The 18,770-nt window shown below is 47.5% G+C and overlaps 1 long non-coding RNA gene across 1 annotated transcript in view; it reads right to left on the bottom strand.

The window, feature by feature from the left end:
- Positions 1 to 2,792: 2,792 nt before the first annotated feature.
- LOC143773683 (uncharacterized) overlaps positions 2,793 to 18,770 on the bottom strand; it is a 32,073-nt gene continuing 16,095 nt past the window's right edge. Inside the window, exons 2-3 of the long non-coding RNA XR_013215301.1 lie at positions 2,931 to 3,084; positions 2,793 to 2,842 (exon numbers count right to left, since the gene is read on the bottom strand). This is a non-coding gene — a long non-coding RNA (uncharacterized LOC143773683). The remainder of the gene's footprint in view (positions 2,843 to 2,930; positions 3,085 to 18,770) is intronic.

The raw sequence follows: 18,770 nt of genomic DNA, 5'->3' as shown, positions 1-18,770 counted from the left end.
TGGATGGGAAACATATCAGGGTGTGTAAGCCGCCGAACTCGGGCTCCCAATACTACAATTATAAGCAGTTTTTCTCTGTAGTTCTGTTAGCTGTAGTTGACAGTAACTACAGGTTTTAATTGTAGATATTGGGGCCTATGGGCGAACTGGAGACTCTAGAGCCTTCAATTCGGTCCATTATGGGTCGGCGGCTACGTGAAAACCAGTTTGACCTCCCACCACCACGATAACTCCCAGGCTCCAATGCTGAAGCAGTGCCATATGTACTTGTGGTAGATGAGGCCTTCCAATTGATCAGGCATATCATGAGGCCTTATCCCCAGCACAACGTGGACCACTGGCGGCGGGTGCTTAATTTGAGACTTTCACAGGCGCGGCGACTAGTGGAGTGCGCCTTTGGCATTCTGTGTGCCAAATGGCGGGTCCTCCAGTCTGCCATTCAGTTGAGTGAGACAAATGTGAATGAAGTCATAAAAGCTTGTGGTGTTTTACACAACTTCACAAGAATTCATGAGTGCTCCTCAGCTGATAGTGGTGAAGGCATGTTGGCCAATGTGGGTAGGCCTACACCACATGGCCTTCCTCAGCGGCATCCCCTTTCTGGCCTAAAAGTTAGGGATATTTATACAAATTATTTTGTTTCTCCTCAGGGTGCTACTCCCTGGCAAGATAATACTGTCTCTATGTTGTGATTTGTTATTTTTTACCTATATGTACATCCACGAATATAAAATTATGTTACTTTACTGTGTGTTTTGATTTGATTTATTTTAGAGATGTTTATAAATGTATGAATTGTGTATGGTGTAATATTGATTGGTCAAAGAAAAAGAAATTGGCATGTTAATAAGTTTTTATAAATGATATCATAAGCCACATTTGGTATTTATAAGACCATATTGCCATCATATGGCTTTTGTGGCCATTTAAACTTGGCCAAAGTAAATTAAAAACCCCAAAAAACATTGCTATCACAGCAGATTAACAATTTGTGGATATCCACAAAATTTGAAACCAGGAAAAAAACATTTTTTAAAGATTACGATACATTGGTGGAGGTGATGGCGGCAGTTCAGGTTGCTGCTCTTGTGGCCTTTGTTGGGCCAATTGTCCTTCACCCTGTTGGTGTAATCTCTGTTGGGCCAAAATCTGGCCATGCTCAGATTGCCCAGTTGAATACTGGCCATAAGGGTTGATACCATGGGCATCATGAGGATAGTACAACTCACGTGAGTCATAACCCCCACCAATATGGCCATGTTGTCCAAACCCAGGTTGGGACCAGCCTCCAACACTGGGTCTAGACAGGTGGCCATATTGGTAAGGTTGCTGGAAGGATGCCATTTGGTAAGGTGTAGGCATTGGTGGGTTATGTTGGGTTGAGGTGTAGGCACACGTGGAGGAGGTGCTTCAGATCCCTCTCGAGCATACACTTGTTGATTTGTTTGCATGCTCATGAGGTTACGTGGTGACAGCTGCCACTTCTCAATGTACTCAAACAAATCATAAGGGCTATTTGGGGGGGGGGGGGTGCATGCATCAACAAGGATTTGAAAGCACCCTCTCACACGTAGCCTCACCTCACGGGGTAGGGGACAGAGATACCGGGCCAGGCTATGCGAAAATGCTTCCTCACTCACATCCTGAGCAGCCCTGGCCAAATAATTTAACACACCAGTGTCCACATTCCTTCGACTTTCAATTAGCTCTCTCCTTCTGCGGCCATGGCGTGAGGTCACAGCAGGCTGTGGTGAGGGCTCCAGAGGAACAGTGGGGCTGCTGTTATGGCCAGGATCTTTGGGCATCACTGAAGCTGGTGCATCTGTGGGTGGGGCTGCAGCATCTGGCCCAGGTGGTTGTGGAACATGAGGGGCAGCCGAAGATGGATCTGGAGGGATACACATGGAAGGAGCCGTAGATGGGCCAGCCACATCTTCTCCTTCCCAAAAGGATCTATCAATGGCTCGGTGTTGTGAATTCCGTTCTCGGGCTCCCACCTGTGGTCGTGAATGGTACTTTGGTGAGTTCTGTCCTTGGACACCCTCTGGTGGCTTTGAGTGGAACTGCTGATCTTTGAGGTTGGCTTTCTCAGCTGCCCTCGTTTATTGCTTCTGCTGGCTTCCCTATTTAACTCTGCCCAGGTCGTTAGTTCATGCCAGCTGTCAATGTCTCAGTACTGGTTCAGATCTCTCTTGGAATTCTCAGATGACCTGTCTACTCCAGCAGAAGCTAAGTCCTTGCTAGTCATTTGCTGTTCATCGGTTTTTGAATAGATTTTTCAGTACATGCTATGTTTCTAGTCCAGCTTGCTATTATGATATTTCCTTGCTAGCTGGAAGCTCTGGGGGTGCAGAGCTGCACCTCCACACCGTGAGTCGGTGTGGAGGTCTTTTTGCACACTCTGTGTGGTTTTTGTAGTTTTTAATACTGACCGCATAGTTCCCTTTCCTATCCTCTGTCTATCTAGAGAAGATTCGGCCTCCTTTGCTAAAATCTGTTTCATTCCTGTGTTTGTTACTTCCCTCTTAACTCACAGTTAATATTTGTGGGGGGCTACCTTTACTTTCTCTGAGGCAAGGTAGGCTGCTATTTCTATCTTTAGGTGTAGTTAGCTCTTAGGCTGTGAAGAGGCGTCTAGGGAGAGTTAGGTACGCTCCACGGCTATTTCTAGTGTGTGTGATAGGATTAGGGATTGTGGTCAGTAGAGTTACCACCTCCTCAGAGCTTGTCCCAGGTTTTCTGTTTTAACCATCAGGTCATTTCGGGTGCTCCTAACCACCAGGTCCATAACAGCTCGGATTCGGACACTGTTGTCTCCCTCTCAGTGAGGTTGGATTGTGTTCTGTTATGAAAATGTAAAAATTAAATTTTAAAAATCATCTATGAGCATTCCAAACATATGTGTAATGTGGTGTGAGGTTTGTACTTACGGTCTGAGATCCATACTGGGATCCAGAAAGGACAGCCAGTCAAAATAGATGTATTTGCATTTGGCCGAAGCAGATGACCCACTTCTGGCCCGCTGCTGCCTTTCTCTCCGTTACTGGTCCCGAATGCTGCGCCAACGTCTCATAACATCTTCCACTGCAATGACAGAGAAGAAAATAATGTATAAGGCCATTGTTCACAGTGGTACCACAAGGTGTCAGTGATTTAACAGGTTTTAATATGCCCTTATAAGGTGCATTTCTTACTAAATATCTTCAGTAATAAATTTAAACACACAAATACCAGAATAACATAAAAGGGAAACCCCATAAAATGTAAGTACACAAGGACACGGTCCTCTCCCCTCTATACCAGTCTGTCATTGTAAATTTGCTTAATGTAAGCGACATCTATAAACTCTGTACGCAACCCCTTTCTCATGTCCAGCACCATTAAATAAATGGTGCAATATACATACAAAATCAGAATAAGAAAAATAATAATAGTGTCAAAATATTGTTCTTACTGCAGTTTACAATATTAAATAATTGAGAAACATGAGTGTACTTACTTATTTGCCTCTGGCCCTCACGTGGCCACTGCTCATAATCTGGGAAAAGGATCCCACAGATGTTCCTCCAAGCAGCCTCTTTCCCTGCCCGTTTTGCATAGTTTGCATCACGTTGCATCACGTTGGTCACAAATTTCGAGCCTTTCTTGGAGCAGGACCAGGAACATATCGACATTTATGATTGATGCCATGTTGCAACTCCGTGGAGGAGTGAGCCAGACTTCCGGGATGTCTATAACACCATAACCCCTATTGTATATTAATCAATGAGGTAGAGAGTATTTTCAAAATATCAATATTTTATTTTATATATAAACAAGATTCATTTACATGGGAGTAGAGTACCACAAACCAAGCAGGTTCAAAAAGGGGAATAAAACCAGGTCTGTTACAGGTAACAATTTATACCATCAAAATTTAATAAAGCATTATTTTGTAAACATGGATGCCATGACCATAAAGGGTTTCATATATATCCATACCAAATTTTGTGCAAAGTTGCTGTGTATACAGTAGTAAGAAACCAAAAGATGTCTGGCCCTTTAAGAGGGAAGTGAATATAAAATGACCAAGGACACTTATATGTATAGAGCCAATTTATCCTAGATGCTAGTTATAGCTAAATAGGAAATTAAGTATAATCTGCAAGTGCAGTATAATACAATCCCACTGCGGAATAAGCTCCAAGTGCCATATAGAGATTAAGAGCCTAAACTATAAAGCATGTGTCAGGATATAACTTACTGCAAAAATCGAGACCTGGACCCCAGCCTGCCGTCCCGATGTGCGTTTCGCTGCTCTTCTTCAGGTGATATCTAACTGAGAGATCCTGTGGTATTTAATTCCAGGATGTCTGTCTGGCTTTTTCAGCTAATTAGCATGTCTAAGCTTCCTGATTGAGGGCTTGGCACATTTCCTGTCACCTGGAGATGTCTGGCGTATTTTTCACAAGTCACACTGCTGGTCCGTGTGTAATCCGTATTTTTTGCGCACCCATAGACTTTCATTGGTGGATTTTTTGCGCAGTACGCTGACAAACGCAGCATGCTGTGATTTTCTACGGCCGTAAAATACGGCTGCAAAATATATGCCAGATAGGAGTTGCCTCATAGAGAATCATTGGTCCATGTGCAATGCGTAGTTTTTGCGCCTCTCATACGTCCGTAAAACTCTCTAGTGTGACGCCAGCCTCAGATGTAAAAGTGAACGACTATCAGAAAGAACGTCAACTGTAAGTTATTATATGTAACTGTATTGTAAACTCTTATATATTCTGCAGCACTGGTATCTACCACTGTGCGATTATATCAGTATTGCTTTTTGTATAGAGATTTTTTTCAGTTACAGCACGGTCATCTGCTGAGGTTCCCCTATACCCACGACTAAAGTGCGCCACCTGAGTTGTGATCACAGATACCGGTTAGATGCCCACCCGGATTTTTGCCCCACCCCGAGCTGAACCCCTAGCTATGCCCCTGCTGTGTGTCTATGGCAGGGGTGGATTAAGGGTAGCCAGGGCCCCGGGCTGTTCAGACACTGTGGGCCCCCCCGGTCATGTGACGGGGGGTCATGTGACGGGGGGTCATGTGACGGGGGGTCATGTGACGGGGGTCATGTGACGAGGGGGGTGTCATGTGACTGGGGGGTTCATGTGACGGGGGGTTCATGTGACGGGGGGGGGGGGGTGATATTATACCCGAACCAGATTATTCCAGAAAAATGGCCGGGCCCTACTCTACTGTAACCTATTAAATATTTGTTAAAATCTGCAATATAATTTAGGTATATTTTGACCAATAATATCACATACAAGGGACAAATACCACCGTGCCATGACCAGACCACAAATTACAAACACAGTGATCGAATAATATCACATACAAGGAACAAATACCACCGCACCATGTCAAGACCACATATTACCACCACTTGGTGACCAAATAGCACATTCAAGGGACAAATACCACAACACCATTTCCAGACCACATATTACCACCACATAGTGACTGAATACTACAATACTGATCAGTAATAATAAAAAAAAACCCCAATACTATCACCATAAGTGCCAGTATTCACAGGAGATCTATACTTAGTATGCAGTGTCTGTGTAGAGGTAATACAGAGATCACTGGTGACATTATACACAGGAGCTCTGTATATAGTGTATAGGTAATACAGTGATCACTGGTGACATTGTACACAGGACCTCTGTATATAGTATAGTGTATAGTGTCAATGTATAGGTAACACTGACTCACCAATGACGTCTCTAGGTGAAGTCCTTCATCTTTCATCCAGCACAGACCGCCATCATTTCTTCCAGCCAGGACTCGTTTCTGCAGGAAATAACACAGTTATCTCGAGCTCTGCTTGCAGAACACATTACTTAATTTTTCACAACTTCTACATTACACATGGAGAAAAAAAGGCGATATAGAGTCACTCTGCACAGTAACAGGACCGCCCCCCCATTTAAAACAGTATACTCAAAAAATAAAATAAATACATCACTGCAGTAATAATATCCCTTAATTAGCCCTGTGACAAAACACTCCGGGATCGCCTTTGCTGGGGTCAAAGGTCACGTGGTTTGTGCATTAAACTCTGAGGCGACAGCAGGTTTCCAGGTAAACTGACCTCAGGTCAGGTTTATTAAAGTGAAAGCAAATACAGAAAACAAATCATAAAAATAAATCCTTGCCTGTCCGGCACTTACTAAACAAACACGTTCCTATCTAACAACTGGGGGGGCTACTCCCACCCAGCAAACATAACACAGGTCATGAGCACAGGCCTTACTCACATTTGTCTCACACAGACAGGCATTCTGTGTGCCCCAGGCTGACACCTGAAACCTCCAGCTGGTCAGCCTTTATTCCTTCACATATTAACCCCTCGGTATCCTGAAGATACTGAGTGGCCTAATTCACATAGGACAAATACCTGGGCGAGATATACCTGCCCCCGACTACCAGGCCGACATGACTCTTACATATCCTCCCCCCCTGCTCAGACCACTCCGGTCGAGCAAAGACACTCCTGAAACAGTGCACTCGGGACAGGGCATCAGCATTCCCCATCTGTACCCCGGGGCGGTGCTCCACCGTGAACGAGTAAGCCTGCAGGGCAAGGAACCACCGGGTTACCCGACTATTATGGTCCTTGTGGAGGTGCATCCATTTGAGAGGGGCATGGTCCATGACCAGCCTAAACTTCCTACCTGCCAGGTAATATTTGAGGGAGTTGAGAGCCCATTTGATGGCTAGGCACTCTTTTTCAACCACGGCATACCTCTGCTCATGCACATTCAGTTTCCGACTGAGGTAGAGGACCGGGTGTTCGACTCCGTCACTGACCTGGGAAAGTACAGCTCCGATACCAGTATCAGAAGCATCCGTTTGCACCACAAACTCGCTGCTGAAATCAGGAGTCACTAGTACGGGCTGAGAGCACAAAGCCCGTTTCAGACTGTGAAAGGCCTCTTCAGCCGCTGAGGTCCATTTTACCATGACGGAATCCCTCCCTTTGGTAAGATCCGTCAAGGGGGCAGCCATGGCCGCAAAGTTGGGTATGAACCGGCGATAATAGCCGGCAATGCCCAGGAAAGCTTGAACTTGTTTCTTGTTCACTGGTTGCGGCCAGCCCTGAATTGCCTGTATTTTGTCGATCTGGGGTTTAACCACTCCTCTGCCAATCACGTAGCCCAAGTATCGGGCTTCTTCAAGGCCGATGTGACATTTCTTGGGATTCGCCGTTAAGCCTGCGTCTCTCAGGTCATCAATCACCGCCTGTACCTTCCGGAGGTGAGCTTCCCAGTCCACGCTGTAAATTATGATGTCGTCTAGGTAGGCAGAGGCGTACTGCCTGTGGGGCCTCAAGACTCGATCCATCAATCTCTGGAACGTTGCTGGGGCTCCGTGAAGTCTAAACGGCATGTAGATATACTGGAACAGCCCTTCTGGTGTAGCAAATGCAGTCTTCTCTCTGGCCGCCTCGGCCAGAGGGATTTGCCAGTACCCCTTTGTTAGATCCAGTGTCGTAATATATCGGGCTTTACCGAGCCGATCGATCAACTCATCAACCCGGGGCATAGGGTAGGCATCAAATTTAGAAACCGCATTCAGTTTCCTAAAGTCATTGCAAAACCGTATAGAGCCATCCGGCTTAGGTATCAACACGATTGGACTGGACCAGGCACTGTGCGACTCTTCAATGACTCCTAAGTCCAACATGGCCTTCACCTCCCGGGAGACGGCTTCACGGCGTGCTTCCGGAATCCGGTATGGCTTCACATGAACTGTGACACCAGGCTCTGTGACAATCTCATGTTTCACTAGCCTAGTCTGGCCAGGTTTTTCCGAGAAAAACTGTTGGTTCTGTAACAAAAACTGCTTAACCTCAGATTTTTGTCGTTCAGAGAGAGTCTCGGTAATCTGCACCTCCGGTATGGTAGGTGAGCAAACCGGACGGGGCAGATCCGCTGTTAGGGCAGCGCGGTCTTTCCAGGGTTTTATCAGATTCACATGATAAATCTGTTCTGGTTTTCTCTTACCAGGCTGGTGCACTTTATAGTTCACTTTTCCAACTCGTTCCATGACCTCAAAGGGGCCCTGCCATTTTGCCAGAAATTTACTATCCACCGTAGGGATTAGGATCAACACCCTATCCCCGGGTGCAAACGTACGGACCTTGGCGCCTCTATCATAACTTTGCCTCTGGGCTCCCTGGGCCTGTAACATATGTTCCCTAACAAGGGGCATGACAGCAGAAATCCGGTCCTGCATTTGCGTTACATGGTCTATCACCGTTTTAAAGGGAGTGACTTGACCTTCCCAGGTTTCTTTTGCGACGTCCAACAGTCCACGGGGACGACGGGCATATAATAGCTCGAAAGGCGAGAATCCTGTGGAAGACTGGGGAACTTCCCTAATGGCAAACAGCAAATAGGGTAACAAGTAATCCCAGTTCTTCCCATCTTTGTCTATCGCCTTCCGGAGCATCTGTTTTAAGGTTTTATTGAACCGCTCAACCAGGCCATCTGTTTGAGGGTGATAGACAGACGTACGCAACTGGTCTATTTGCAAGAGTCTGCAGAGCTCCTTCATCACCCTTGACATAAAAGGAGTCCCCTGGTCGGTGAGTATCTGTTTTGGAATTCCCACCCGACTAAACACTTGTACCAACTCTTTGGCGATCGTTTTGGTAGCAGTGTTACGCAAAGGGATGGCTTCTGGGTAACGAGTGGCATAGTCCATGATGACGAGGATATGTTGGTGCCCACGTGCGGACTGGGGAAGGGGCCCAACCAGATCCATCCCAATTCTCTCAAAAGGGACTCCAATGATAGGGAGGGGTACCAAAGGGCTACAGAACCGAGGTTTAGGTGCCGAGACTTGGCACTCTGGACAGGACTCACAATAGCTACGCACATCATTGTGTATTCCAGGCCACACAAAACAATGCAATATCCTCTCTATGGTGTTTTTTGTACCCCCAGATGTCTCCCCATTATATGTCCGTGGGCCAGGTCCAGTACCTTCTGCCGATAAGGTTTGGGTACCACTAACTGTTGCACAGTGTCTTCCCCTTTTTTTTCTACCTGGTAGAGTAAATCATTTTCAAGAATCATGTACGGGTACGCTAGCCTAGTGTCCGGTTCTACGGGCACCCCATTTATCATTTTTACATTTTTCCTAGCCTGAGTCAGGGTAGGATCTTTCATTTGTTCGCTGTGGAAGTCATCCAACTGGACTCCCAAATCTGGCAGGCCGGGTGCTGGATGGCTATCTGCCTCCGCCTCTCGCTGAATTTCCTCAGTTTCCCCCGCCATAACTGAGAAGGGGAACTGAAGGTTAGATTCAATAACCTCCCCAGCAACATCTTCCTGTGGGGTCTCATCTAGGAACTCGGGACCTCGAGATGGCATGGGGGAAGGTTCACAGCTACCGTGAAGGAGCAACTGACTCTCCCACAACTGCCAGAAATGGGGAAAATCCCTGCCCAGGATTACATCATGTAACAATGCGGGAATGAGTCCCACTTTGTGCTGCACAGACCCATAGGGAGTGAAAATCGGTATGACCGCTGTTAGGTACGAGTAGGTGTCACCATGCACACACGTTACAGAGAATTTGTCAGACGAACCAGACGGAAGTGCCACCAGACTAGCTTTCACCAGAGTCACCACACTTCCAGAGTCTAGTAACGCCACAACACTTTTCCCGTCCACAGATAATTCACACAGGTGTTTTGCTATATCATTTTGACCCGCATTCACATTCACCAGCCGTGTAACCAAAGACATGCGTTTCTTAGAGTCTATAACATCGCACTGCATGGGTTTAGTAGTAACAGGACAGTTCGCAGAAACATGGCCCTTCTCACGGCAACGGAAACACCTAACAGGCCCCCTACTGAGACCACCGTCCCATACTCTCGGTCTCGGAGCGCGAGCAGTCCCGGGTTCCTCCCCCACAGTTTTTGGCGATTTTCCTTCACCCGTAGTCGCTGGAACAGTCTTACCGGTTCCACGAGGAGGAGGCACAGACCGGGTGCTGGCGGTGTCGTCGGGAAGTCCTTCTGCCACGAAATAACGCTCGACCAACTCCACAAGTTGATCCGCTGTCGTGGGATTTCCTTGGCTTACCCACTTTTTCAGCGCTGGTGGTAGTACCCTCAGGTACTTGTCCAAGACAATCCGCTGGATTATTTCGGGCGTTGTCAGTTCCTCGGGTTGCAGCCATTTCTTTGTCAAGTAGATCAGGTCGAACATCTGAGACCGCGACGGTTTATCTTGCTGGTATGTCCACTGGTGTACCCTCTGTGCACGGACAGCCGTCGTCACACCGAGCCGGGCCAGGATCTCAGCTCTCAGCTTCTCAAAGTCCTGCGCGACTTCCGGGTCCAAGTCATGGTAAGCTTTTTGGGCCTCGCCGGAGAGAAACGGAGCAATTAAATCGGCCCATCGTTCCTTTGGCCACTTCTCTCTCAACGCTGTCCGCTCAAACGTTGTCAGGTACGCCTCGACGTCATCTTCTGCTGTCAGTTTTTGCCAGTATCGACTCACATGGATCCTCCTGGACTCTGCTTCCGGGTTAGCCTCAGGCATGCTCACCAAGCGCTGCGCCACCTGTTGGAGAAGCTGGCGGTCTGCAGCCGTCATGTCCAGTAACTCCTTCAGCTGTGCGGCCATCAAACGATTAGCTTCCTGCTGTACGGCAGCGGACTGTACCAGGGCTTTCACCACGTCTTCCATACTGTCGCCTGTACCACGGAGTGCTCGCATTCTCCACCACAATGTGACAAAACACTCCGGGATCGCCTTTGCTGGGGTCAAAGGTCACGTGGTTTGTGCATTAAACTCTGAGGCGACAGCAGGTTTCCAGGTAAACTGACCTCAGGTCAGGTTTATTAAAGTGAAAGCAAATACAGAAAACAAATCATAAAAATAAATCCTTGCCTGTCCGGCACTTACTAAACAAACACGTTCCTATCTAACAACTGGGGGGGCTACTCCCACCCAGCAAACATAACACAGGTCATGAGCACAGGCCTTACTCACATTTGTCTCACACAGACAGGCATTCTGTGTGCCCCAGGCTGACACCTGAAACCTCCAGCTGGTCAGCCTTTATTCCTTCACATATTAACCCCTCGGTATCCTGAAGATACTGAGTGGCCTAATTCACATAGGACAAATACCTGGGCGAGATATACCTGCCCCCGACTACCAGGCCGACATGACTCTTACAGCCCCTATGGTAATAATATTCCCCACCCTGGCCCCGTGTGTTGTGAATTAGACCTTTTGGCTCCCTCTTGTGGTTACTAGTGATATGACTCTGGGATTTTCTTCCCTCAGTTTGCACCCAGCTGGGTCGTTAGTTCAGGGGTGTTGCTATATAAACCTCCTGGAACCTTAGTCCAGTGCCTGGCATCGTTGTAATCAGACACATTCTGTTTGCTCCTATCTGCTGGTCCTGGTTCGTGCAAAATTTAGCTAAGTCCTGCTTCTTTGTTTTTTGGGTTATTTGCTTGCTCTCATTTTTGTCCAGCTTGTACTAAATGTGATTCCTGACCTTGCTGGAAGCTCTAGGGGGCTGGTGTTCTCCCCCCGGGCCGTTAGACGGTTCGGGGGTTCTTGAATTTCCAGTGTGGATATTTTTGATAGGGTTTTTGCTGACCATATAAGTTATCTTTCTATATTCTGCTATTAGCTAGTGGGCCTCTCTTTGCTAAATACCTAGCTCATTCTTATGTTTGTCTTTTCCTCTTACCTCACCGTTATTATTTGTTGGGGGCTTGTATCCAACTTTTGGGGTATTTTCTCTGGAGGCAAGAAAGGTCTTTCTTTTCCCTTCTAGGGTTAGCTAGTTCTCCGGCTGGCGCGAGACGTCTAGAATCAACGTAGGTACGTTCCCCGGCTGCTGTTATTTGTGGTGCTAGGATTAGATATATGGTCAGCCCAGTTACCACTGCCCTATGAGCTGGTTTTTGTGTTTGCAGACTTAGAAATTATTTCTGAGACCCTCTGCCATTGGGGTCATAACAGTATGCCAGGCCTCTCTGTGACAAAACGGCCCCTGCCCCAATCTCAGAAGCATCCACTTCGACCTGAAAGGGAAGTGAGACATCAGGCTGGCACAAAACAGGCGCCGAAGTAAACCGGCGCTTCAACTCCCGGAACGCCTCCACGGCTGCAGGAGCCCAGTTAGCAACATCAGAACCTTTCTTGGTCATATCCGTCAAAGGTTTAACAACGCTAGAAAAATTAGCGATAAAACGACGGTAGAAGTTAGCAAAACCCAAGAACTTCTGAAGACTCTTAACTGAAGTGGGTTGAGTCCACTCATGAATAGCTCGGACCTTGACTGGGTCCATCTCCACAGCAGAAGGGGAAAAAATAAACCCCAAAAAGGGAACCTTCTGTACTCCAAAGAGACACTTTGAGCCTTTAACAAACAAAGCATTCTCACGCAAAACCTGAAACACCATCCTGACCTGCTCCACATGTGAGTCCCAATCTTCAGAGAAAACCAGAATATCATCCAGATAAACAATCATAAATTTATCCAGATACTTCCGGAAAATATCATGCATAAAGGACTGAAACACTGAGGGAGCATTAGAGAGCCCAAAAGGCATCACCAAGTACTCAAAATGACCTTCGGGCGTATTAAATGCAGTCTTCCATTCATCACCTTGCTTAATGCGCACAAGGTTGTACGCACCACGAAGATCTATCTTGGTGAACCACTTGGCACCTTTAATCCGGGCAAACAAGTCCGACAACAGAGGCAAAGGATACTGAAATTTAACAGTGATTTTATTCAGAAGCCGATAGTCAATACAAGGTCTCAAAGATCCGTCCTTCTTGGCCACAAAAAAGAATCCCGCACCAAGAGGGGAAGAGGATGGACGGATATGCCCCTTCTCCAGAGTCATATCACTAGTAACCACAAGAGGGAGCCAAAAGGTCTAATTCACAACAGTACCCCCCCCCTTAAGGAGGGGTCACCGAACCCTCACCAAGACCACCAGGGCGATCAGGATGAGCAGCGTGAAAAGCACGAACTAAATCGGCCGCATGCACATCAGAGGCAACCACCCAGGAATTATCCTCCTGACCATAGCCCTTCCACTTGACCAGGTACTGAAGCCTCCGTCTGGAGAGACGAGAATCCAAGATCTTCTCCACCACGTACTCCAACTCGCCCTCAACCAACATCGGAGCAGGAGGCTCAGCAGAAGGAACCACAGGCACAACGTAGCGTCGCAACAAAGACCTATGGAACACGTTGTGAATGGCAAACGAAACCGGAAGATCCAAGTGAAAGGACACTGGATTAAGGATTTCCAATATCTTGTAAGGACCGATGAAGCGAGGCTTAAATTTAGGAGAGGCCCTGGTTGCTCGGTAATGAGACCATGTGCTTTCTTCTCTAGGAAGTTTTCGCCTGCTGAGCGGAATTATGATGTTGGCAATCGGGAGTTACTGGCCTTGAAGTGGGCATTTGAGGAGTGGCGTCATTGGCTCGAGGGTGCTAAGCATCGTGTGGTGGTCTTGACTGATCACAAAAATTTGATGTATCTCGAGTCTGCTAAACGCCTGAATCCTAGACAGGCCCGCTGGTCATTGTTTTTCTCCCGTTTTGACTTTGTGGTCTCGTATTTACCAGGTTCAAAGAATGTGAAGGCTGATGCTCTTTCAAGGAGCTTTGTGCCTGACTCTCCTGGAGTCGCAGAACCAGTTGGTATTCTTAAAGAGGGAGTTATCTTGTCAGCCATTTCTCCTGATTTGCGACGCGTGTTGCAGAGATTTCAGGCTGGTAGACCTGACTCTTGTCCACCTGACAGACTGTTTGTTCCTGATAAATGGACCAGCAGAGTCATTTCCGAGGTTCATTCCTCGGTGTTGGCAGGTCATCCGGGAATTTTTGGCACCAGAGATCTGGTGGCTAGGTCCTTTTGGTGGCCTTCCTTGTCACGGGATGTGCGGTCATTTGTGCAGTCCTGTGGGACTTGTGCTCGAGCTAAGCCTTGCTGTTCTCGTGCCAGCGGGTTGCTCTTGCCCTTGCCTGTCCCGAAGAGGCCTTGGACACACATTTCCATGGATTTCATTTCTGATCTCCCGGTGTCTCAGGGTATGTCTGTCATCTGGGTGGTATGTGATCGTTTTTCGAAAATGGTCCATTTGGTGCCTTTGCCTAAGCTGCCTTCCTCTTCCGATCTGGTTCCTGTGTTCCTTCAGAATGTGGTACGTTTACACGGCATTCCTGAGAATATTGTGTCTGACAGAGGATCCCAGTTTGTTTCCAGGTTCTGGCGATCCTTTTGTGCTAGGATGGGCATTGATTTGTCGTTCTCGTCTGCCTTTCATCCTCAGACTAATGGACAAACGGAGCGAACTAATCAGACTCTGGAGGCTTATTTGAGGTGTTTTGTTTCGGCAGATTAGGATGATTGGGTGACCTTCTTGCCATTGGCTGAGTTTGCCCTTAATAATCGGGCTAGTTCCGCTACTTTGGTTTCGCCATTTTTCTGCAACTCTGGTTTCCATCCTCGTTTCTCCTCGGGACATGTGGAGCCTTCTGACTGTCCTGGGGTAGATTCTGTGGTGGATAGGTTGCAGCAGATCTGGAATCATGTGGTGGACAACTTGAAATTGTCACAGGAGAAGGCTCAGCGTTTTGCCAACCGCCGCCGCGGTGTGGGTCCCCGACTTCGTGTTGGGGATTTGGTGTGGCTGTCTTCTCGATTTGTTCCTATGAAGGTCTCCTCTCCTAAATTTAAGCCTCGCTTCATCGGTCCTTACAAGATATTGGAAATCCTTAATCCAGTGTCCTTTCGCTTGGATCTTCCGGTTTCGTTTGCCATTCACAACGTGTTCCATAGGTCTTTGTTGCGACGCTACGTTGTGCCTGTGGTTCTTTCTGCTGAGCCTCCTGCTCCGGTGTTGGTTGAGGGCGAGTTGGAGTACGTGGTGGAGAAGATCTTGGATTCTCGTCTCTCCAGACGGAGGCTTCAGTACCTGGTCAAGTGGAAGGGCTATGGTCAGGAGGATAATTCCTGGGTGGTTGCCTCTGATGTGCATGCGGCCGATTTAGTTCGTGCTTTTCACGCTGCTCATCCTGATCGCCCTGGTGGTCTTGGTGAGGGTTCGGTGACCCCTCCTTAAAGGGGGGGTACTGTTGTGAATTAGACCTTTTGTGTTATGGTTCTCAATGGCAAGAGAACATAGCCCAGCAAACATAAGAACTAGCTCTTGGAAGGATGGAAACTAAACTGACCATGAACTAAACCTGCCGCACAACTAACAGTAGCCGGGTAGCGTAGCCTGCGTTTTATCCCTAGACGCCCAGCGCCGGCCGGAGGACTAACTAATCCTGGCAGAGGAAAATATAGTCCTGGCTCACCTCTAGAGAAATTTCCCCGAAAGGCAGACAGAGGCCCCCACAAATATTGGCGGTGATTTTAGATGAAATGACAAACGTAGTATGAAAATAGGTTTAGCAAAATTGAGGTCCGCTTACTAGATAGCAGGAAGAAGAAAGGGCACTTTCATGGTCAGCTGAAAACCCTATCAAAACACCATCCTGAAATTACTTTAAGACTCTAGTATTAACTCATAACATCAGAGTGGCAATTTCAGATCACAAGAGCTTTCCAGACACAGAAACAAAACTACAGCTGTGAACTGGAACAAAATGCAAAAACAAACAAGGACTAAAGTCCAACTTAGCTGGGAGTTGTCTAGCAGCAGGAACATGCACAGAAAGGCTTCTGATTACAATGTTGACCGGCATGGAAGTGACAGAGGAGCAAGGCTAAATAGCGACTCCCACATCCTGATGGAAACAGGTGAACAGAGAGGATGATGCACACCAGTTCAATTCCACCAGTGGCCACCGGGGGAGCCCAAAATCCAATTTCACAACAGTACCCCCCCCTCAAGGAGGGGGCACCGAACCCTCACCAGAACCACCAGGGCGATCAGGATGAGCCCTATGAAAGGCACGGACCAAATCGGAGGCATGAACATCAGAGGCAGTCACCCAAGAATTATCCTCCTGACCGTATCCCTTCCATTTGACCAGATACTGGAGTTTCCGTCTGGAAACACGGGAGTCCAAGATTTTTTCCACAACATACTCCAACTCTCCCTCAACCAACACCGGAGCAGGAGGCTCAACGGAAGGCACAACCGGTACCTCATACCTGCGCAATAATGACCGATGAAAAACATTATGAATAGAAAAAGATGCAGGGAGGTCCAAACGGAAGGACACAGGGTTAAGAATTTCCAATATCTTGTACGGGCCGATGAACCGAGGCTTAAACTTGGGAGAAGAAACCCTCATAGGGACAAAACGAGAAGACAACCACACCAAGTCCCCAACACAAAGCCGAGGACCAACCCGACGCCGGCGGTTGGCAAAAAGCTGAGTCTTCTCCTGGGACAACTTCAAATTGTCCACTACCTGCCCCCAAATCTGATGCAACCTCTCCACCACAGCATCCACTCCAGGACAATCCGAAGATTCCACCTGACCAGAAGAAAATCGAGGATGAAACCCCGAATTACAGAAAAAGGGAGACACCAAGGTGGCAGAGCTGGCCCGATTATTGAGGGCAAACTCCGCTAAAGGCAAAAAAGCAACCCAATCATCCTGATCTGCAGACACAAAACACCTCAAATATGTCTCCAAGGTCTGATTCGTCCGCTCGGTCTGGCCATTAGTCTGAGGATGGAAAGCAGACGAGAAAGACAAATCTATGCCCATCCTAGCACAGAATGCCCGCCAAAATCTAGACACGAATTGGGTACCTCTGTCAGAAACGATATTCTCCGGAATACCATGCAAACGGACCACATTTTGAAAAAACAGAGGAACCAACTCGGAAGAAGAAGGCAACTTAGGCAGGGGAACCAAATGGACCATCTTAGAGAAACGATCACACACCACCCAGATGACAGACATCTTCTGAGAAACAGGAAGATCCGAAATAAAATCCATCAAGATGTGCGTCCAGGGCCTCTTTGGGATAGGCAAGGGCAACAACAATCCACTAGCCCGAGAACAACAAGGCTTGGCCCGAGCGCAAACGTCACAAGACTGCACGAAGCCTCGCACATCTCGAGACAGGGAAGGCCACCAGAAGGACCTTGCCACCAAATCCCTGGTACCAAAGATTCCAGGATGACCTGCCAACGCAGAAGAATGAACCTCAGAAATGACTTTACTGGTCCAATCATCAGGAACAAACAGTCTACCAGGTGGGCAACGATCAGGTCTATCCGCCTGAAACTCCTGCAAGGCCCGCCGCAGGTCTGGAGAAACGGCAGACAATATCACTCCATCCTTAAGGATACCTGTAGGTTCAGAATTACCAGGGGAGTCAGGCTCAAAACTCCTAGAAAGGGCATCCGCCTTAACATTCTTAGAACCCGGCAGGTAGGACACCACAAAATTAAACCGAGAGAAAAACAACGACCAGCGCGCCTGTCTAGGATTCAGGCGTCTGGCGGACTCAAGATAAATTAGATTTTTGTGGTCAGTCAATACCACCACCTGATGTCTAGCCCCCTCAATCCAATGACGCCACTCCTCAAAAGCCCACTTCATGGCCAAAAGCTCCCGATTCCCAACATCATAATTCCGCTCGGCGGGCGAAAATTTACGCGAGAAAAAAGCACAAGGTCTCATCACGGAGCAATCGGAACTTCTCTGCGACAAAACCGCCCCAGCTCCGATTTCAGAAGCGTCGACCTCAACCTGAAAAGGAAGAGCAACATCAGGCTGACGCAACACAGGGGCGGAAGAAAAGCGGCGCTTAAGCTCCCGAAAGGCCTCCACAGCAGCAGGGGACCAATCAGCAACATCAGCACCCTTCTTAGTCAAATCAGTCAATGGCTTAACAACATCAGAAAAACCAGCAATAAATCGACGATAAAAGTTAGCAAAGCCCAAAAATTTCTGAAGACTCTTAAGAGAAGAGGGTTGCGTCCAATCACAAATAGCCTGAACCTTGACAGGATCCATCTCGATGGAAGAGGGGGAAAAAATATATCCCAAAAAGGAAATCTTTTGAACCCCAAAAACGCACTTAGAACCCTTCACACACAAGGAATTAGACCGCAAAACCTGAAAAACCCTCCTGACCTGCTGGACATGAGAGTCCCAGTCATCCGAAAAAATCAAAATATCATCCAGATACACAATCATAAATTTATCCAAATAATCACGGAAAATGTCATGCATAAAGGACTGAAAGACTGAAGGGGCATTTGAAAGACCAAAAGGCATCACCAAATACTCAAAGTGGCCCTCGGGCGTATTAAATGCGGTTTTCCACTCATCCCCCTGCTTAATTCGCACCAAATTATACGCCCCACGGAGATCTATCTTAGAGAACCACTTGGCCCCCTTTATGCGAGCAAACAAATCAGTCAGCAGTGGCAACGGATATTGATATTTAACCGTGATTTTATTCAAAAGCCGATAATCAATGCACGGCCTCAAAGAGCCATCTTTCTTAGCCACAAAGAAAAAACCGGCTCCTAAGGGAGATGACGAAGGACGAATATGTCCCTTTTCCAAGGACTCCTTTATATATTCTCGCATAGCAGCATGCTCAGGCACAGACAGATTAAATAAACGACCCTTAGGGTATTTACTACCCGGAATCAAATCTATGGCACAATCGCACTCCCAGTGCGGAGGTAATGAACCAAGCTTAGGTTCTTCAAAAACGTCACGATATTCAG

The sequence above is a fragment of the Ranitomeya variabilis genome, chromosome 5, assembly GCF_051348905.1.
Source record: "Ranitomeya variabilis isolate aRanVar5 chromosome 5, aRanVar5.hap1, whole genome shotgun sequence".
Lineage (NCBI taxonomy): Eukaryota > Metazoa > Chordata > Amphibia > Anura > Dendrobatidae > Ranitomeya > Ranitomeya variabilis.
The sequence above is the reverse complement of the archived record's forward strand: the minus strand, read 5'-3'. Positions and strand labels throughout refer to the sequence as shown.